Genomic DNA, 12,350 nt, shown 5'->3' with positions numbered 1-12,350 from the left:
TGGCTTGGTATAGAGGATGTACTGGGCCCCCGTTAGTGGAGGAAACTGATCATCAGGGCAGAGATAAGAAGCAGAGATGAGCAAGGTAGCTTAAAGTGAGGTGCTTACAGGTTGGTGTGAGAGAGAATGAAAAGTAGATGACTTGGGAGAGGAGAGTTTAAGCTTTGGAAGGTGAGAGCCAGAAACCCGAGGAGCTGAGGAAATTGAGCAAGGTGGTGTCAGACACTATTACAGAGAGAAGTGCTACACAAAAGGGTGTTATCTATATACTGAAGCGGGTAGAAGGAAAGGTGGGAAGGAAGATAAAGAGGGAAATAGGCCCAGTCCTTTGCAAATATCTAACCAAAAAGTGAGACCTATTTCTGAAATCCTGGAGAAAGACCATCCTGGTCAGTTGTAGGAATTCTTAAGTATCAGGATAGTGCCCCACCCTCAGCCTTGAGCAGGTTAAATAAAACCCTGTTGGCCACAGTCACCTAACTCACCTAGGTGGAGTCTTCCAACCTAGGTGAAGTCTATTGTTCTGCCACATCCACAGCATCCTACAAGAAGCAACTACCCATTGAGCAACTGAAATGTTTTTCCTGACAAGATCCTGGCAAGATGGGGTATGGGCTTTCCTCCTTTGAATTCATAGTTAAATATTAAGCATTGGGCCTTGATTAGAAACTTTGTCTTGGCTTCATTCCTTTCTCATCCATACTTCCCATCTATCACTAGCTCTCTTTCCAGGTAACTGGTTTGACCAAAGCTGCTGGACAGCTACAGATGGTGACTGAATATGGGTAATGGACACAGGGAGATCATCTGAGGGACACTGTCTTGGTGAAGCTCCACAGAAAACAGAAGAAATCATGGTATCCTGCATGGCAAACAACATACAGCATTGATACTAGTGCTAGTCTTAAATGCCATCTTTTTGAAACTGTTGTTGTAGGTGTATAGGAATACAGGCTAAATTGGGACAGCACTGACCCAACACTGATCTCACTTAGGGCTTGACAGTAAAAAATGTGAATGGAGAATTCTAAACAAGCATTTGTCCACAGCCATCAAGACCTGCTTCAGGCCAGAGGGACAGGGCTTGAAGAACAATTGTTAGAAAACTTTTTAGATCAGCTATATTCTTGCTGTCCATGATTTCAAGAAGAAAGAATTTTAGGTAAGAGAACATGGGGAAAAATTGGAGAAACTCTAAGAACCACATAAGCAAATTTTACCACCCTCAGACTCTGGGCACTTATAAAAGATGCTATTGATGAAGAGACCTCTCAGGCATCAGATAGTAGTACCCAGGGAGAGATTGAAGAATTTCAGGAAGAATGCCTGCCAGAGAGAGGACTTTTCTAAATAAGGGCCCTCTCAACCCTAAATTAGAAAAGTACAGAGATACTAATGATGAGCTAACATGTGAGGAGGAAGCTCATTCAGAAAAAGGAGCTGCCAAATATTATGGAGAGGATTGGCCTCCTTGTGCACCTTCTGCTCTGCCTGTGGCCTCTACTGCAGGAGATGCTGCCCAGATGGATATGCAACTACATAAATTGGAGTTTTAAATTAGGCTGCAGAAATTGACTAATGAGCTAAAGGAGCTAAAAAAAAATAAGTATCTAGTATGGGAAAGAACAGTGATTCTGTGATACACCAATCTCTGCTAGAAAGAGCTGTGAGTCAGGCTCTCGGGGAAAGGGCAGGATATATCTGACATGCTAACTTTTCCTATAGTTGAGATAACTGACCAGAAGAACAATAGAGTCAGACAATATCAGACTTCAGAGTTCAAGGTGATAAAATAATTAAAAACAGCTGTGGCACAGTATGAACCTATAGCCCCTTTACACAAGCTTCATTGGATACTGTGATGGAGTAAAATTTAACCCCCCCCCCCAAGATTGGAAGACTCTATGTAAAGCTACTTCGTAAGGAAAAAATTTCTTACTATAGATTTCTGAATGGCATGAAGCTAGTAAGAGAACTGCCACATTGAATTTATCAGAGCAACCCCAGGAAGTATAGGATTGGACCTCTGTTTTACCACCCACATGGTACTAACCCCAGAAATGGGAGGTTTGGGACCTTTATCGGCAGAAACTTGAGGATTTCTTCTAGGACAAAGCAGTATTATTGTAAAAGGACTTCAGATTTATCCAGGTGTTATAGATAATGATTATGAGGGAGAAAATTAAAATTATGGCTGCTTCCCCTCATGGTATTGTAACTGTACCTGCTAGCCAAAGAATCCTTCCAGATTTGTTAAGAGTGAGAGAGGACAGGGTGGCTTTGGTTCCTCTGATATGGACTGGATTCAATCTATAACTAGTAAGAAACCTAACTTTAAAGTAATAATTGAAGGAAAAGTTTTTGAAGGATTAATAGATAATGAGGCTGATGTAACAATGCTTTGAGGACAAGATTGGCCTTCAACTTGGGCTTTATCTAATATGCTCACTCACCTTCCAGGGAATGGTTATGCCAATAATCCAAAGCAAAGCTCTAAACTTCTGGAGAGATGAGAATGGCAATTCAGGACAAATTCAACCTTATGTTTTGCCAAATTTGCCTATTACCTTCTAGGGAAGAGATCTCTTATCACATATGGGTATTATAATGTGTAGTTCTAATGAGGCAGTGACTACACAGAGCTAGGACAAGGATTTTTGCCTGGTCAGGGCCTAGGAAAGGAAGGAAAAGTCATTAAGACATTTGAAAGTTCTAAGCTTCACTTTAATACTACAGGCTTGGAGTGTTTTCCATAATGGCCACTATCTTGCCTACATTCCATGCTGATAAAATTCAATAGCTTAATAATATTCCAGAGTGGGTTGATCAGTGGTCCTTATCTAAACAAAAAAATAGAAGCCACCTCTTCGCTACTGCAGGAGCAACTAGAGGTAGGAAATCTAAGAGAATCTTAGTCCCCATGGAATACTCCAATATTTGTTACCAAGAAAAAGTCTGGTAAATAGGGATTGTTACAAGATCTAAGAAAGGTCAATGAAACCATGGTACCTATAGAAGTTTTACAATTTGGGCTTCCATCTCCAGTGACTATTCCTAAAGGATATTATAAAATAGTGTTAGATTTAAAAGATTGTTTCTTTACTATTCCTTTGCACTCTGAGGATTGTGAAAGATCTGCTTTCAGTGTTTCTTCTATTAAAGAACCTATGAAAAGATATCAGTGGACAGTTCTTCCTCAGGACATGGTTAATAGTCCTGCCTTATGTCAAAATTTGTGGCACAAGCCATTCAGCCTCTAAGACAGAAATAGCCAATGATATACATCATACATTACACAGATGATGTCTTCATAGCAGGAAAAGTTCCTCCGGACTTCCTTTTATGTTATAGAGATTTACAACAGGCATTAACTCATAAAGGACTACAAATAGCTCCAGAAAAAGTAAAGATTCAGTATTCTTATAATTACTTGGACTTTAGACTTACAGATCAAGCTGTTTATTCCCAGAAGATAATTATTTGCAAGGACAGTTTAAAAAACTTTAAATGATTTTCAAAAATTGTTAGGTGATATCAATTGGCTTCACCCCTATTTAAAGCTTACTACAGGAGAATTGAAACCTTCATTTGGTATTCTTAAAAGGAATGCTGATCCTATCTCCCCTAGATCTTTAACCTCAGAAGGGTCGCTGGCCTTACAAGTGGAAAGAGCAATTGAAAAACAATTTGTTACTTGAATAGATTGTTCTTTGCCTTTACATCTATTGAATTTTAATACAGTACAATGCATACACCTACAGGATAATTGTGACAAAAGACTTCTCTTATGTGGATACATTCAAGGAAATCTCCTAAATGAAATATACTGCCATATTATGAGGCAGTACTTGGAATGAAGCAGGCATGACTTATTTTGGCAAAAAACTAGACTTCACTATTCAGCCTTTTTGTGTAGATCAAGATACTTGACTAAAGCAGCATAGTATGGATTGGTTGCTTGTGCAAAAAGGATTTAAAAGCACTATAGAAAATCATTATCCTCAAGATAGACTGATACAATTTTTAAATGTACATAAGATTATATTCATTAATATGACATCTGTATGGCCTCTGCATAATGCTCTTTTGATTATTATAGATGGCTCCTCTAAAGGACGAGCTGGATATCTTATTAATAATCAATAGGTAGTCATAAAGACTCCTGGGATTTCAGCTCAGTTAGCAGAACTGACAGCAATACTGAATGTTTTTCAGTCTATAGATGATAATATTTATCTTTTTTACTGATAGTCTATATGTGGCCCAATCTGTTCTTCTCTTGGAAACTTGTAGTACATTTAATTTTAATATGCCAACAGGATCTCTCTTTCCACAATTGCAAATCAATTCTCACTCAAAAAATAATGTCCTTTTATATTTGTCATATAAGAGCTCATTCTGATCTTCCTGGACCTTTAGTTGCAAGCAATGATTGCATTGACAGAGCTCTAATAGGAGAGACCTTAGTTTCAGGTCCTGTTACATTGGTTAGATGTGATCATAATAAATTTCATCTTTCTAGACATACCTTAAGACCAATAAGAAGCAGGCAAGAATGATTGTAAAACAATGCCCTAACTGTCTTACATTATCTTTAGTTCCTCATTTAGGAGTCTATCCACAAGGCTTTAGGCCTAATCATATTTGGCAAATGGATGTAACTCATTATGCAGAATTTGGAAAATTGAAATATATACATGTTTGTATTGACACTTGTTCAGGATTCTTTTTTGCTTCTTTCCATATGGGAGAAGCCTCTAGAAATGTAATTATCATTGTTCACAAGTCTTTAATGCTATGGGAATTACCTAAAGCCATTAAGACAGATAATGAGCCAACTTATACTGGCAACAATTTTATATCATTTTGTAAGGAATTTGGTATTGGACATAAAACTGAATTCCTTATAATGCAATGGGATAAGGAATTGTTAAGTGTGTCCATTGCATGTTGAAAAACTGGCTTGTAAAAACAAAAGGGGGGGCGGGGAAGAATTATACCATCCAATGTCACCAAAAGCACATCCTGCTTTGGTCTTATTTGTTTTAAATTTTTTGCAAAGTGATGCTAAAGGTAAGTCTGCAGTGCATTGCCACTGGTGTCCAGTCACTTCCAGTTCATATGCCATGGTTAAATGGCAAGCCCCCTTAACTAATACATGGAATGGTCCAGACCCTGTTTTAATATGGGAGAGAGGTTATGTTTGTGCTTTTTCACAAAAGGAAAGCTGAGCCGATGGGTGCCTGAAGGATTGGTCCATCAAGTAGACACAGATCTGGGGTCTCCTAATAAGTATGATTTCAGTTATGAAGATGGCTAAAAATATTTATCATTAAGAGGATGAGTAACAGTTCTCTGTTAATTCTCAAAGACACTTCCGTCTCATACACTGGGAGGCCAGGCTCTGTGTCTGATTGTTGCTAATTTGCAAATGAATTGGATACTTGGGACATTCCCACAGACAACCTTAATCCTGTTTGCTCTTAACTTTTGAGTTTGTATTTTAAGCAGGCCAGTTGCTTTCACACAGGATTGTCTGTGGCAAGCTCAGTTATTCACCATGGCAGTTATTCATTGCTATAAAGAAATGCACTGAGTACATATTCATAGGTCCTCCATAGTTTTGGTCTAAATGGGAAAAAGGTGTGCTATGAGGGCCTTCAGTAAAAGATGGGCCACCTCCCAGGCTTTTGCCTGGACTCAGGGACTGGGCGGCCAGGCTAACCTTGTGTGCGCCAGCCCGGTTGGCGGATCGGCTGCCCAGCGGAGTGAGCGGAACACAGGGGAGGTCACAGCAGCATACACCATCGGCACTCCCTGGGGGTGCACACGGGCTCCATCTGGTCCACAGACACAATCTGGGGCCAGGCCTCAGGCGGAAGCCCTCAGCTCTACTCCCTCCGCTTCCGGATCCAGATCAGCCTGGGCGGCAGCACCACATCTCCAAGTCCTGCAAGAGGCTAGCTGGGCTTCCGGGCGGCCAGCTGGGAGAAGTCAGTGTGCTCCAGTGAATCCAGCGGGCCCCAGCGGGAGCCTTCAGGTGCCTGCTTTGGGATCTGAACAGCCTGGGCAGCAGCACCCTGTCTACAAGCAGTGCAGGAGGTAAGCTGTGCACCAGAGGCCAACTGGGAAGGGGCAGCTTGCACTGGTGAGTCCAGCACTGACAAGACAAACTAACACCAGTGAGAACTAGATGGCAAAAGGCAAACGCAGGAACGTCACTAACAGAAATCAAGGCAATATGGCAACATCTGAACCCAATTCTCCTCTACCAACATGTCCTGGATACCCCATCACAACAGTAAAACAAGATTTGGATTTAAAATCACTGGTCATGATGCTAGTACAGGAACACATGAAGGACATACTTAAAGAAATTCAGGAGAAAATGGATCAAAAGTTAGAAGCCCTTGCAAGGGAAACACAAAAATCATTGAAAGGAGAATACAAAAACCAACAAGGAGGAAATGCAAAAGACACTTAAAGAAATACAGGAGAACTTTGGTCAACAGGCTGAGGTCATGAAAGACGAAACACAAAAATCTCTTAAAGAAATACAGGAGAACATTGGTCAAGAGGCTGAGGTCAGGAAAGAGGAAACACAAAAATCTCTTAAAGAATTACAGGAAAGCACAAACAAGCAAGTGAAGGAGCTAAGCAAAACCATCCAGGATCTAAAATCAGAAGTAGAAACAACTAAGAAAACTCAAAGGGAGACAACTTTGGAGATAGAAAGCATTGGGAAGAAATCAGGGGACAGAGATGCAAATATCAACAACAGAATACAAGAGATAGAAGAAAGAATCTCAGATGCTGAAGATTCCATAGAAACCATGGACTCAACAGTTAAAGAAAATGCAAAATGCAAAAAGCTTGTAACCCAAAATATCCAGGAAATCCAGGACACAATGAGAAGACCAAACCTAAGGATTATAGGCATAGATGAGAGTGAAGATTTACAACTTAAAGGGCAAGCAAATATCTTCAATAAAATTATGGAAGAAAACTTCCCTAACCTAAAGAGAGAGATGCCCATGAATATATAAGAAGCCTACAGAACTCCAAACAGACTGGACCAGAACAGAAATACTTCCCGTCACATAATAATCAAAACACCAAATGTTCTAAACAAAGAAAGAATACTAAAGGCAGTAAGAGAAAAAGGCCAAGTAACATATAAAGGAAGACCTATCAGAATCACAGCAGACTTTTCACCTGAGACTATGAAGGCTAGAAGGTCCTGGGCAGATCTCATGCAGACTCTAAGAGAACACAAATGCCAACCAAAACTACTATATCCAGCAAAACTCTCAATCACCATAGATGGAGAAACTAAGATATTTCATGACAAAACCAAGTTTACCCAATATCTATCCACAAACCCAGCCCTAAAAAGGATAATAGAAGGACAACACCAATACAAGGAGGGAAACTTCACCCTAGAAAAAGCAAGATAGTAACCTTTCATCAAACCCAAAAGAAGTTAAGCATTCAAATTTAAAAAATAACGTCAAAAATGATAGGAAGTAACAATCACTATTCCTTAATATCTCTTAACATCAATGGACTTAATGCCCCAATAAAAAGACACAGACTAACTGAATGGATACATAAACAGGACCCTACATTTTGCTGCTTACAGGAAACACCTCAGGGTCAAAGACAAACACTACCTTAGAGTAAAAGGCTGGAAGACAATTTTACAAGCAAATGGTCTCAGGAAACAAGCTGGAGTAGCCATTTTAATATCAGATAAAATTGACTTTCAACCCAAAGTCATCAAAAGAGACCCTGAGGGACACTTCTTGCTGGTCAAAGGAAAAATGCAAAAAGAAGAACTGTCAATCCTGAACATCTATGCCCCAAATGCAAGGGCACCCTCTTTCGTAAAAGAAACTTTATTAAAACTAAAAGCACACATTGCACCTAACACAATAATTGTAGGTGACTTCAACACTGCACTTTCCTCAATGGACCGATCAGGAAAACAGAAACTAAACAGGGACACAATGAAACTAATTGAAGCTTTGGACCAATTAGATTTAACAGATATATATAGAACATTCTACCCTAAAACAAAAGAATATACCTTTTTCTCAGCACCTCATGGTACCTTCTCCAAAATCGACCATATAATTGGTCACAAGACAGACCTCAACAAATATAAGAAGATAGAACTAATCCCATGCCTCCTATCTGATCACTATGGAGTAAAAGTGGTCTTCAATAGCAACAGAAACAGCAGAAAACCCACATACACGTGGAAACTGAACAATACTCTACTCAATGATACCTTGGTCAAGGAAGAAATAAAGAAATAAATTAAAGACTTTTTAGAACACAATGAAAATGAAAACACAACATACCCAAATCTATGGGACACAATGAAAGCAGTGCTAAGAGGAAAACTCATAGCCCTGAGTGCCTCCAAAAAGAAAATGGAGAGAGCATACATTACCAGCTTAATGACAAACCTGAAAGCCCTAGAACAAAAAGAAGCTATTTTGCCCAGGAGGAGTAGAAGGCAGGAAATCATCAAACTCAGGGCCGAAATCAATCAAGTAGAAACAAAGAGAACCATACAAAAAATCAACAAAACCAGGAGCTGGTTCTTTGAGAAAATCAACAAGATAGATAAACCCTTAGCCAGACTGACCAAAGGGCACAGAGAAAGTATCCAAATTAACAAATTTAGAAACGAAAAGGGAGATATAACAACGGAAACTGAGGAAATCTAAAAAATCATCAGATCCTACTACAAGAGCCTGTACGCAACACAACTGGAGAATCTGGAGGAAATGGACAATTTCCTTGACAGATACCAAATACCAAAATTAAATCAGGACCAACTAGACCATCTAAACAGTCCCATAATGCCTAAAGAAATAGAAGGAGTCATAGAAAGTCTTCCAACCAAAAAAACCACAGGACCAGATGGCTTCAGTGCAGAATTCTACCAGACCTTCAAAGAAGAGTTAACACCAATACTCTTCAAACTATTCCACAAAATAGAAACAGAAGGAACATTACCCAATTCCTTCTATGAAGCCACAATTACGTTGATACCAAAGCCACAAAAAGATCCAACAAAGAAAGAGAACTTCAGACCAATTTCCCTTATGAACATCGATGCAAAAATACTCAATAAAATTCTTGCCAACCGAATCCAAGAACACATCAAAACGATCATCCACCATGATCAAGTAGGCTTTATCCCGGGAATGCAGGGTTGGTTCAATATACGGAAATCCATACATACAATCCACTACTTAAACAAACTCAAAGAACAAAACCACATGGTCATTTCATTGGATGCTGAAAAAGCATTTGACAAAATTCAGCATCCTTTCATGCTTAAAGTCTTGGAGAGAACAGGAATTCAAGGCCCATACCTAAACATAGTAAAAGCAATATACAGCAAACCGGTAGCCAGCATCAAACTAAATGGAGAGAAACTTGAAGCAATCCCACTGAAATCAGGGACCAGACAAGGCTGCCCCCTTTCTCCTTATCTTTTCAATATTGTACTTGAGGTACTAGCTCGGGCAATTTGACAACATAAGGAGGTCAAAGGGATACAAATTGGAAAGGAAGAAGTCAAACTATCATTATTTGCAGACGAAATGATCGTCTACCTAAGTGACCCAAAGAACTCCACTAGAGAGCTCCTACAGCTGATAAACAACTTCAGCAAAGTGGCAGGTTATAAAATCAACTCAAGCTAATCAGTGGCCTTCCTATACTCAAAGGATAAGCAGGCTGAGAACGAAATTAGGGAAATGACCCCCTTCACAATAGCCACAAACAGTATAAAGTATCTTGGGGTGACTCTTACCAAACATGTGAAAGATCTGTATGACAAGAACTTCAAGACTCTGAAGAAGGAAATAGAAGAAGACCTCAAAAAATGGGAAAACCTCCCATGCTCATGGATCGGTAGAATCAATATAGTTAAAATGGCCATTTTGCCTAAAACAATATACAGATTCAATGCAATACCCATCAAAATCCCAACTCAATTCTTCACAAAGTTAGAAAGAGCAATTATCAAATTCATCTGGAACAACAAAAAACCCAGGATAGCTAAAACTATTCTCAGCAACAAAAGAAAATCTGGGGGAATCAGTATCCCTGACCTCAAGCAATACTACAGAGCAATAGTGTTAAAAACTGCATGGTATTGGTACAGTGACAGGCAGGAGGATCAATAGAACAGGATTGAAGATCCAGAAATGAACCCACACACCTATGGCCACTTGATCCTCGACAAAGAGGCTGAAAACATCCAATGGAAAAAAGATAGCCTTTTCAACAAATGGTGCTGGTTCAACTGGAGGTCAGCATGCAGAAGAATGCGAATTGATCCATCCTTGTCTCCTTGTACTAAGCTCAAATCCAAATGGATCAAGGACCTCCACATAAAGCCAGACACTCTGAAGCTAATAGAAAAGAAACTGTGGAAGACCCTTGAGGACATCGGTACAGGGAGAAAGTTTCTGAACAGAACACCAATAGCATATGCTCTAAGAGCAAGAATTGACAAATGGGACCTCATAAAATTACAAAGTTTCTGTAAGGCAAAGGACACCATCAAGAGGACAAATCGGCAACCAACAAATTGGGAAAAGATCTTCACCAATCCTACATCAGATAGAGGGCTAATATCCAATATATATAAAGAACTCCAGAAGTTAGACTCCAGAAAACCAAACAACCCTATTAAAAAATGGGGTACAAAAAATATGGGGTACAGAGTTAAACAAAGAATTCTCACCTGAAGAATCGCAGAGAAGCATCTTAAAAAATGCTCAACTTCATTAGTCATTAGGGAAATGCAAATCAAAACAACCCTAAGATTTCATCTTACACCAGTCAGAATAGCTAAGATTAAAAATTCAGGAGACAGCAGGTGTTGGAGAGGGTGTGGAGAAAGAAGAACACTCCTCCACTGCTGGTGGGGTTGCAAATTGGTACAACCACTCTGTAAATCAGTCTGGCGGTTCCTCCGAAAACTGGGCACCTCACTTCCAGAAGATCCTGCTATACCACTCCTGGGCATATGCCCAGAAGACTCCCCACCATGTAATAAGGATACATGTTCTACTATGTTCATAGCAGCCCTATTTATAATTGCCAGATGCTGGAAAGAACCCAGGTATCCCTCAACAGAAGAGTGGATGCAAAAAATGTGGTATATCTACACAATGGAGTACTATTCAGCCATTAGAAACAATGAATTCATGAAATTCTTAGGCAAATGGATGGAGCTAGAGAATATCATACTAAGTGAGGTAACCCAGACTCAAAAGGTGAATCATGGTATGCACTCACTAATAAGTGGATATTAACCTACAAAACTGGAATACCCAAAACATAATCCACACATCAAATGAGGTACAAGAAGAAAGGAGGAGTGGCCCCTGGTTCTGGAAAGACTCAGTGAAACAGTATTCGGCAAAACCAGAACGGGGAAGTGGGAAGGGGTGGGTGGGAGGACAGGGGAAGAGAAGGGGGCTTACGGGACTTTTGGGGAGTGGGGGGGCTAGAAAAGGGAAATCATTTGAAATGTAAATAAATTATATCGAATAAAAAAACATCAAAAAAAGAAAAAAAGATAATCTATAATAAATAACGTGCCATAAATTTAAAAAAAAAAAAAAAAAAAAAAAGATGGGCCACTGAGGTTCTAGAGCTCCTATCAGCCTAAGTCAGAGGCATCGCTAAAAGAGCATGTTTGTTCAAAATAAACACTAAAAGCCATGTTTGTGCAAATAAACACAAACAAACTGTGCATGTCTTGAGGATGTGTAATAAGGAGTCTAGCTTTAGACCTAAGCCAGGTATGGCTGTGCCACCATAATTTCCAGACAAGATCACGGAGCATAAGTAAATCTTGTGCCTCCCATCTAATTTATCTTTAAAAAATAAAATAAGGGGAATGTGCTACTCCCCAAACCTTGAGCAGACTAAATCAGACCTTGTTTGCCACAGTCGCCTAGCCACCCTAGGGTGGAGTCTTCTGACCTAAGTGAAATCTATTATTCTGCCACATCCACAGCTTCTTGCAAGAAGTTTGTTTTCCTGATGAGACCCTGGAAAGATGGGGGATAGGCTTCCTGCCTTTAAATTCAGGGTTAAACATTAAACATTGGGTCTTGATCAGAACCTCTGTCTTGGCTTCATTCTTTTCTCTTCTGTCCTTCCTACCCATCCCCAGCTCTCCTTCCAGGTACCCTGTTGATGAAAACAACTGGACAGCTACCAGGATCCATTGATATGTAGAAAAATGGTTTCAGAGTGGATATCCAAGAGTATTACAGACATTACAGCTTGTAATTATCAATAACTCC

General features: G+C 39.7%; 1 protein-coding gene across 5 annotated transcripts in view; it reads right to left on the bottom strand.

The window, feature by feature from the left end:
• Positions 1–12,350, bottom strand: part of LOC127679263 (C-type lectin domain family 2 member G-like) — a 470,764-nt gene that overhangs the window by 48,447 nt on the left and 409,967 nt on the right. The gene's annotated exons all lie outside the window — the stretch shown is intronic.

The sequence above is a fragment of the Apodemus sylvaticus genome, chromosome 2, assembly GCF_947179515.1.
Source record: "Apodemus sylvaticus chromosome 2, mApoSyl1.1, whole genome shotgun sequence".
NCBI classification, from domain to species: domain Eukaryota; kingdom Metazoa; phylum Chordata; class Mammalia; order Rodentia; family Muridae; genus Apodemus; species Apodemus sylvaticus.
The sequence above is the reverse complement of the archived record's forward strand: the minus strand, read 5'-3'. Positions and strand labels throughout refer to the sequence as shown.